The 7,500-nt window shown below is 40.9% G+C and overlaps 1 protein-coding gene across 1 annotated transcript in view; it reads right to left on the bottom strand.

Moving 5' to 3' along the window:
- The window catches only part of LOC137993723 (uncharacterized), a 23,785-nt gene extending 21,549 nt beyond the window's left edge, over positions 1–2,236 (bottom strand). Inside the window, exon 1 of the mRNA XM_068839709.1 lies at positions 2,140–2,236. The gene's annotated coding sequence lies outside the window, so the exon portion shown is untranslated. The remainder of the gene's footprint in view (positions 1–2,139) is intronic.
- Positions 2,237–7,500: the final 5,264 nt, after the last annotated feature.

Raw genomic sequence — 7,500 nt, 5'->3', positions numbered from 1 at the left:
ACTTTTTATAGTAATACATTGGTGACATAGTATTCCATCGCCCCCAGGTTCTTTAGTTCGCATGACTGATCATGTACCTATCTCAGAAACAAGCAGCAAGTATGTGTGAATAAAGTTTAGCGATTTAAAAGGACGGACTTACCAAGCTTTGTGATTAACAGAACACTCGGCAATCTTAGAGAGCAGACGCGAATGCGCGCGCTGGTGACACAAATTAGATCGAGCGATTTAAGATTCGATTGCCCCTGGGTGACTTGCACTTCCTGTCACTCGCTTATGTTATTGGTGATTGGTTTGGTTTGAAGCGATTAGAATCTCTTTATTCACTAATGCCGTGGCGAGAAAAGTTGCATAAGAAGTTGCCCAGTGTCCAAGCAACTTATATTGTGATAACTTTTGTCGCAACAAAATTGCTAGACAAATTGCAAGAAAAGTTATCGACTGTAACAGCGCCTTTAGCCCACTGCAATGCGTCACCAGAAATACCGGTATTTCATACCGTTGGCTTTGACATTTACATTTACTTATCTTCCGGTTTATTGTTGCATGAAATATGACTTATGGACTATTGTGGAATACACAATGTGGCGCCGTCATACTTGAGTGCTTGAATACACACGGATGCGTTAAGCTGAACTCTGTGTTAGTGTTCAGTCTTCGTTTCGCCAACAGATGTGAGTCAAGTACCTTACGTGATGTCGATTTATTTTCCTACTTTAGCGCAAATTGTGTTTACTTTAGCAATTGTCAAGATAAATTCCGAATGTCGTGCCCAGCCGGTACAAAGTTCAAGTAAGCATGCATGCTAAGTCACGCAAGGTTGTAACGTGACACCAAACCTCTGTAGGCTCCCCAGTTGACCATGTTCGCATTTTCAGTATTGGACTGGAACCACTAGCTCGCAATGTAGGCTAATGCGGGGATGCGGGGGAATCTTTTCAACTTTGTAATATATTCCGCCGCATTAGCCTCCATTGCAAGCTACAATAGTTCCAGTCCAATACTAATACGAATATGGTCTATTATAGTAGAGCACTCGTGCTCGGGTAAATAACGTCAATAACTTATATTGTGCACATACGTTCCTTAGGATCGATTTCGAGTGCGATAAAACTGACCCTAGGTTTTCCGTTAATTTTTTTATAGATACCAGCAAAATGATAAGGAAAATTGCGCTTAAGCAATTTTTAGTCGTGGGTACGCGAAACATGAACGACTATCGCTAGGGGTCAGAATGTGCAAATTTGTCACTCACCCAGAAGTAAACAAATCGGTAGGTCAACCACCAATATCAATTTTTTTAAGAAGTTCCAATTTGTCACTCACTCAGTTGAATTCAAATTGATATAGTAACGGCCAATAGCTATTTTCCGACGTTTCGACTTTCGGAAAATAGTCATGGGCTCCTGCGCAACATAATACGTTGAATATTCTTCGACTTTTCTTCGTTCCGACGAGTGAGGACAATGTGCGAAGCGGTGAGCCGTGCAAGCCATGGCTGCGAGTCATGCGAGCCAACACGGTGAGCCATGCGAGTCAACATGCGAGTCACACAGTTATTGAAAGCTAACCGTTTTAAAATGGGTGCTTAGACTCGCATGGCTCGAAGATCATTGTCGTCATTGTACAGCCCCCGTTCTTCCGGGTTTGATACTCGTTGCTGTCAGCATGTGTTACCAAGCCAGTGGAAGACTAAAGGTGTGACTATGTTATGTGTGTTGAGAATGAATGCGAAGAGTCTTTGACTCCTCGAGAAATTTGCTCGTCGATACGCCAAGTTCACAGGGAGTTCATAAGTTCCAGCTGGCTAGATGGTGAGATATTTACGATTGAATCTTACGAGCGAAACTTTGAGCGAAATGAGCACTCATATCAGCAAAAATTATGAATCAAAGATTAACAAAGCTATTGAAAACAGCAGTAGCACAACTTAGCAATCCATAATATCCTACCAAAACACTCTTCTGGCCAAGTACGAAACGCAGTTAAAAGACTCATTATTACAGAAACGAAGAAGTAGGTCAAAGTCCACTCGTATTAGCAAAGGAGCACCCCGTGAGATTGCTAAATGGCTATTCTCTGGTACTTCATAGTTTTTAACAACCTCGTAAAGAGTGTAAATGAGGCGAAAACACTAACCTGCGATCAGACCCAATTATTGACCATCGCTCTCATATCCTCTAAGTCGCTCGTGTCACGCACTCTACTCCCTTCCCCGTAGGAAATCTTATTCCTGACGTCATACAGACTGCCTCATTTGCATCAATAACAGGGAAAGTTACCGCTAACCTTTTGGGGTTCCTTCGGGGCAATCTTTCGTAAGCGCGTTATTTTCGGTAAAACTCCAGCAAATTATATATCACCGAAAAGGTAATAAAATGAGGAACCGAATATATGAACATTTTAAGTTTATTATGGTTTTTTTTCGGCGAAAAAATAACTTCTGGCTTTTCGGAAAACACGTCTCCGAGTCGGCAAATTTTCCAGCAAGGTGACCAAATTTTCTACTGGGTTTTTAAATTATCTACCAAATTTATTTCATAATAAAATTACCGCCTATGCTCTACTCAAACTTCCCCCCCCCTCCCCCCCACAACAAAGTTAAAGCAACATTCAATTACAATTTGAAACAGTTTTAAAACAGTTGTGGATTATTCATCCCCTCTGATAATAGCACGAGTGCCGGAAATGGCCATAATGTTCATCGTAGACACGCAATTATGTCCCGGTACCTGATTCCTCTACTTCTTCTTTTCCTGCCATCTTGATAGACCAAGATTTCTTGAGCCTCGTTCTCCAAAGCCTGCTGTGTCTGCTGTCGATCTCTCCCCGTCCTGATCTTCATTCAGTTTATTTTAAGGCATTGATGGCTTGATAAAATCTTCAAATTCCTTTGCCATCTCCAGAATTTCGTTTTGCGTTTCTATCCACAACATCCTAACAGCCTCCTCCAATGACACAGTCACCACATTGTCGTTTTCATCCCGCAACACGTGTGCATATCCCATCGAGGCATTCCTCCAGCTTGGATCAACGGAAAAGCAAATGTTGTCACCATCTATTGCAGTTTCAACCACAAAGTCCTCACGGTCTCTGGAAAAGACTTTCAATGATACAGAATAAGTGACTCTCCAAAGATTAAAAGGCAATGCATCAGTTCCACAAAAGGCGACTACCTCTCCACCTTTAAAAAGCATTACTGTTGGAATCAGTTGAAACATCTTCATGCATGGAACTATAAGTTCAGCGTCTTCATGGGGACTCGATGATTCTGAAAATATGCAGTCCTATATTGGTGCAACATGTGACGGACCCCTAGTGCATGCTGGCCAATGATGGTCGGCGGAGTTCCATACTTTTTTTTCTGGAAATCTGTCAACCTTTTCATGGGTCTGGATTTGGTAGTCATTTGAATTCCCCTTAGCTTCGCCTTTTGCTGTCTCCCCTCTCTCCAAGCATACTCACATACCCATGACAACAATTCGTTCTCCCAATGTGTGGCTGCTTTCTCAACCATGCTGGGTCACTTTCCTTACCACGTTGTACGTTCGCCTGTACTTTCCTCAAGGCTTCAATTGTGGAGCAATTTTTATGTCTCTGTTGAAACATTGCCCGCAATGCTTAATTCTAAAGAGCACTCGTTTTCCTCAAGGCCTACAGTAGTATACGTGTATGTAGAGGACACTTCATTCCTTGTTCGTCTGACACTAAACGTTTTGACACATATTACTGCCTGTGGTAACGGCTGGGATGATAAAGTGAAGAGCCTCAGTTGCCACACGTTTGGAAAACTGTAGAAAGGTTTCTCAGAAATATGTCCAAAAAAACCGCTTACTCAATCTTGTGCCAAGAGTCTTAACTTTGACTTCTTTCAGAAGACTTTCCTTTCCGGTGAACTCAAATAGTTGAAACCCATTCCAAAAAGTTTCACAGTTCCTTTGCTGTACGTGAAGGCATAGATCCGTAGCTGTAAAACATAACCGGTGTAAGTTCTTATTTTCATGATAAGACACCTTTACCTTTCAAAAAACCAGGGTTTCCCGCCATTTACACTGTTTACAGTCTATTGCCAACAGGTGATTCCTCAGAAAAAAAGTTGTCGAAGGACTTTCTTGAAACTTTCCCTGAATGTTCCCTACTAATCCCTGTTTTGAGAACTACAATAAAAAAGGTAAGTCACCGTGCTTGCTTAAGAGATATAATGGGCCAGTCTTACCCCAGTGATGCCTGTACTGATACTAAACAAGCGCGTTATTACTGGGTTGCCAAACCCAGTCGGAAAATGGGTAGATTTCCGTTTTATTTTTTTTAGTATTTTTTTCCGTGTCGGTAAAAGTCTTGCCTGTCACTCCCCTGCTAAGTGGTGTCTTTGTGCATACAGTCTTCTGTGCGTATTTTGTAAGGTTTGAGGGGGCTGGGGTAATGCGTAGCTTGCTCTGCACAATTAACCTGTAATGGCGTCGGAAGTCATTGTAACGCGAATGGCGTTTTAGTACATCTTTAAAGAAAATATACCCATATGGAGCTCAAGAATGGAACGTCAAGACAGGCGGTGAAACATAAAGATCTGGAATCTTAAAAGCGACGAGTAATGGACTTCGACAGCGTGAATTTTTCGCTCGTCGAGCCGAAATCAAAATATGCTGTACTTCTAATATTTCGCCAAACCTAAGGTGGCGTTACGTACAACACTGAAACCAAATGGAAATTTCTCTGGTAACTTACGGGTTCAACAAAGACAGAGAAGGAATCGAACACCACAAGTAGATCTGTGATCTCTGTTGTGTGTCTCACAGTGTTTACTGAAGTCGCATCTATTTAAAGTTTGCCTGTTTGTCTGGCAAGTAACATTCATTTTGTACTCAACTCTGCAAAGGTAAAAAAAAATTGTAAATGTGACAGGGAAAAATTACTTGAATGAAAGCTTGTTGTCTCTTTTGTGCTTTATTATTTACGGTGGTTCTTTCGAAAAGGGTTGAATGTGAACTGTCAGAAATTTATTTAATTGCATATGCTTTGTGATTGTGTGTTTCGCTTGCACGCACGCAACTGAAATAGGAAGGGTTTCTTGCCTCTTATAGCAAATATGTTGCTTGTTTCAATAAATGTTTCGGTGGAAAATATTTCTGTGAAATTTCCAGCTTTTGTAAATTTATCATGTTGTGTAATTTTCGAGCTTAGCAAATTTGCATACATGTGTGGAAATGTGATACGGGGAGAATTTTTGTGGTAACGCATAAGTCACGAAAATAAACAGTTCTGTTGGAAGCGTGCTTGAGTTCCCAAAATCGGCAAAAGATTGTGACGCTGATGAATAATAAAGTAGCTGCTATTACCAAAACGATGGAATTACCTGGTGATAAATAACCTTGTCTTGGAGAGTAAATTGTTGATTTTCCAGAAACAATGGTCAACCTCTGAGAGTTGGGCGACAGTGATCTTTGTGTTGAATTCGCACATTTCTTGTCAAAATTTATAACAATCGAAAGAAAAAGAAAACTAACAAAAACAAAAACCCGGTAGCTTGGCATCATTTGACACAGTTGCTTCACTGTTTCGCGAGTAAACATGCCGCGGTAAAATAACGCGGTAACTTGATCAGAGCACCCGCTGAATTCGATGTGCGATTTACTCGGTGCAGCCAAACTTGTACAATTACAACAAAACAACTAAAATCTCCCAAACTGTTTTTCGCTGATGGTAACTTTTTATATTCGTGGTTCAAAATTATTGTTGTTTTCATGTCGTAGATTTTGTTGCCGATGGCAAAATATTTTATTCTCGATCGACCGTCCTGAAACTTCCTTCTGCTCTTCTTAATCCATATTTATTTACTTTTACATCAATATTTGTTTTGCATGAAGCAAGCTAACAAAATCTGTATCTTGCTTGGTTCGCAGTTGATAGCATTAAAATAGAATTTTCGGTCCTATGCTTCTGTTACTTCAGCTTTCAACTTCAGCTTTCAACTTTTGTTTCACTGTTTTTTGCAAAGCTGTCAGATGCTGTCAGTGCACGCTTACACTTGTGGTGGAAAGAAGTTACATGATTAACATGTCAGCCCAGAAGCCAGTGTTTCTCGATTCCCTTTTATTTTCTTCAATCTCTCTGGGTTCAGTACTTTGCTAGTAACCACATGTCTTCTCAAGGGGCTATTTATCTAAGACTTCTACCATGGCGCTACAATGATTGACAATACCAAAACAATATCGTGTACTGTTAGACCTACATATTACGCAAAGACAACTGTCAACATGTCATCCCAGAAGACAATGTTTTTCACTTCCCATTTATTTTCTTCAATCTTTCTGGGCTCAGTACTTTGCTAGTAACCACATGTCTTCTCAGGCTATTTACCCAAGACTTCTACCATGGCACTACAATGATCGACAATACCAAAACAATATCGTGCACTGTTAGAGCTACATGTAACGCAAGGACAACTTGAATCTCCTGGAAGACAACATACTGCTTACTTGACATTATGGAATAAATCGCTGTGTTACTTCACTACCACACGTAAGCAATGCGTGTCAATTTTTTTAAAGAGGACAGGAATTTCTTCTTTCTGACAAATGATTAATTAATAGGCCGGTAGCCAGGTTTTTAACCTCAGAAAAGGATCTGTTTCGTCGTACGAACGTGTGAGGACCTGTGAGCCAAAGGGCCTCTGCTGGTATGGCTTCTGGTATGACTTCTGGTATGACTTCTGGTACGACTTCTGGCTGACCCCCCCCCCCCCCCCCCCCCCACCAGCTGGAAAAAAATTGCGTGGAACGCTGCACGTACCACAGGCAACCCAGTGTACCCTCACGGAGGGTCTAGTTTCATCGGCTCAGGGTACATTTTGTGGTAGCGAAACGGGAGGGTTTTTACTAAAACACTTGAAAAAACACCTGATAGGTAGAAAGTCTAGAGCACATGGAACACTGTCTTATATACTTTATTAAAAAACCACTCTACTTAAAACGACGTCGACTCAAAACGTTTCTTCTCGTGTCGTTGTTTTCAAGATCATAATTTACATCCCTGGGTAAGGGGCTCTGTACTCGCTTTTAGCTATTTCTTTTTATCCTTTCAATTAAGTTTTTAAAATTTATTTATTTATTTAAAGGGGATAAATTTTGTACACCAAAATTATGCAATATAAATATAAGTCACCATGCTCGTTTAAGCGTAAAACACCATCGTACCCGTCTACCTCGATTATCGTAGATCGAAACAGCAAATTTCGCCATGCTCTCGGAATGCGCGCGCTCATTAGCAAAGAGTTACGGGTCATTCACAACTTCTATCACGTGTTTTGAGAACTGTTTCAGCGTGTATGATAGACTTACGTCATATTTACAATGTTATATTTTTGACCAAGTTATAAATATTGACGCATCATATGCGCAGTGCAATACTGAGGAATCACCTTAAGTTGCTCTGGGGAAAGATTGCGTGAGGATGTCCGCAGGAAAAGGTATTTATTACCCCCAAGGGGGAGGGAAACGACCG

The sequence above is a fragment of the Montipora foliosa genome, chromosome 2 (genome assembly GCF_036669935.1).
Source record: "Montipora foliosa isolate CH-2021 chromosome 2, ASM3666993v2, whole genome shotgun sequence".
Taxonomy (NCBI): Eukaryota; Metazoa; Cnidaria; class Anthozoa; order Scleractinia; family Acroporidae; genus Montipora; species Montipora foliosa.
Note: the sequence above shows the minus strand (reverse complement) of the source record. Positions and strands in the feature narration are given on the sequence as shown.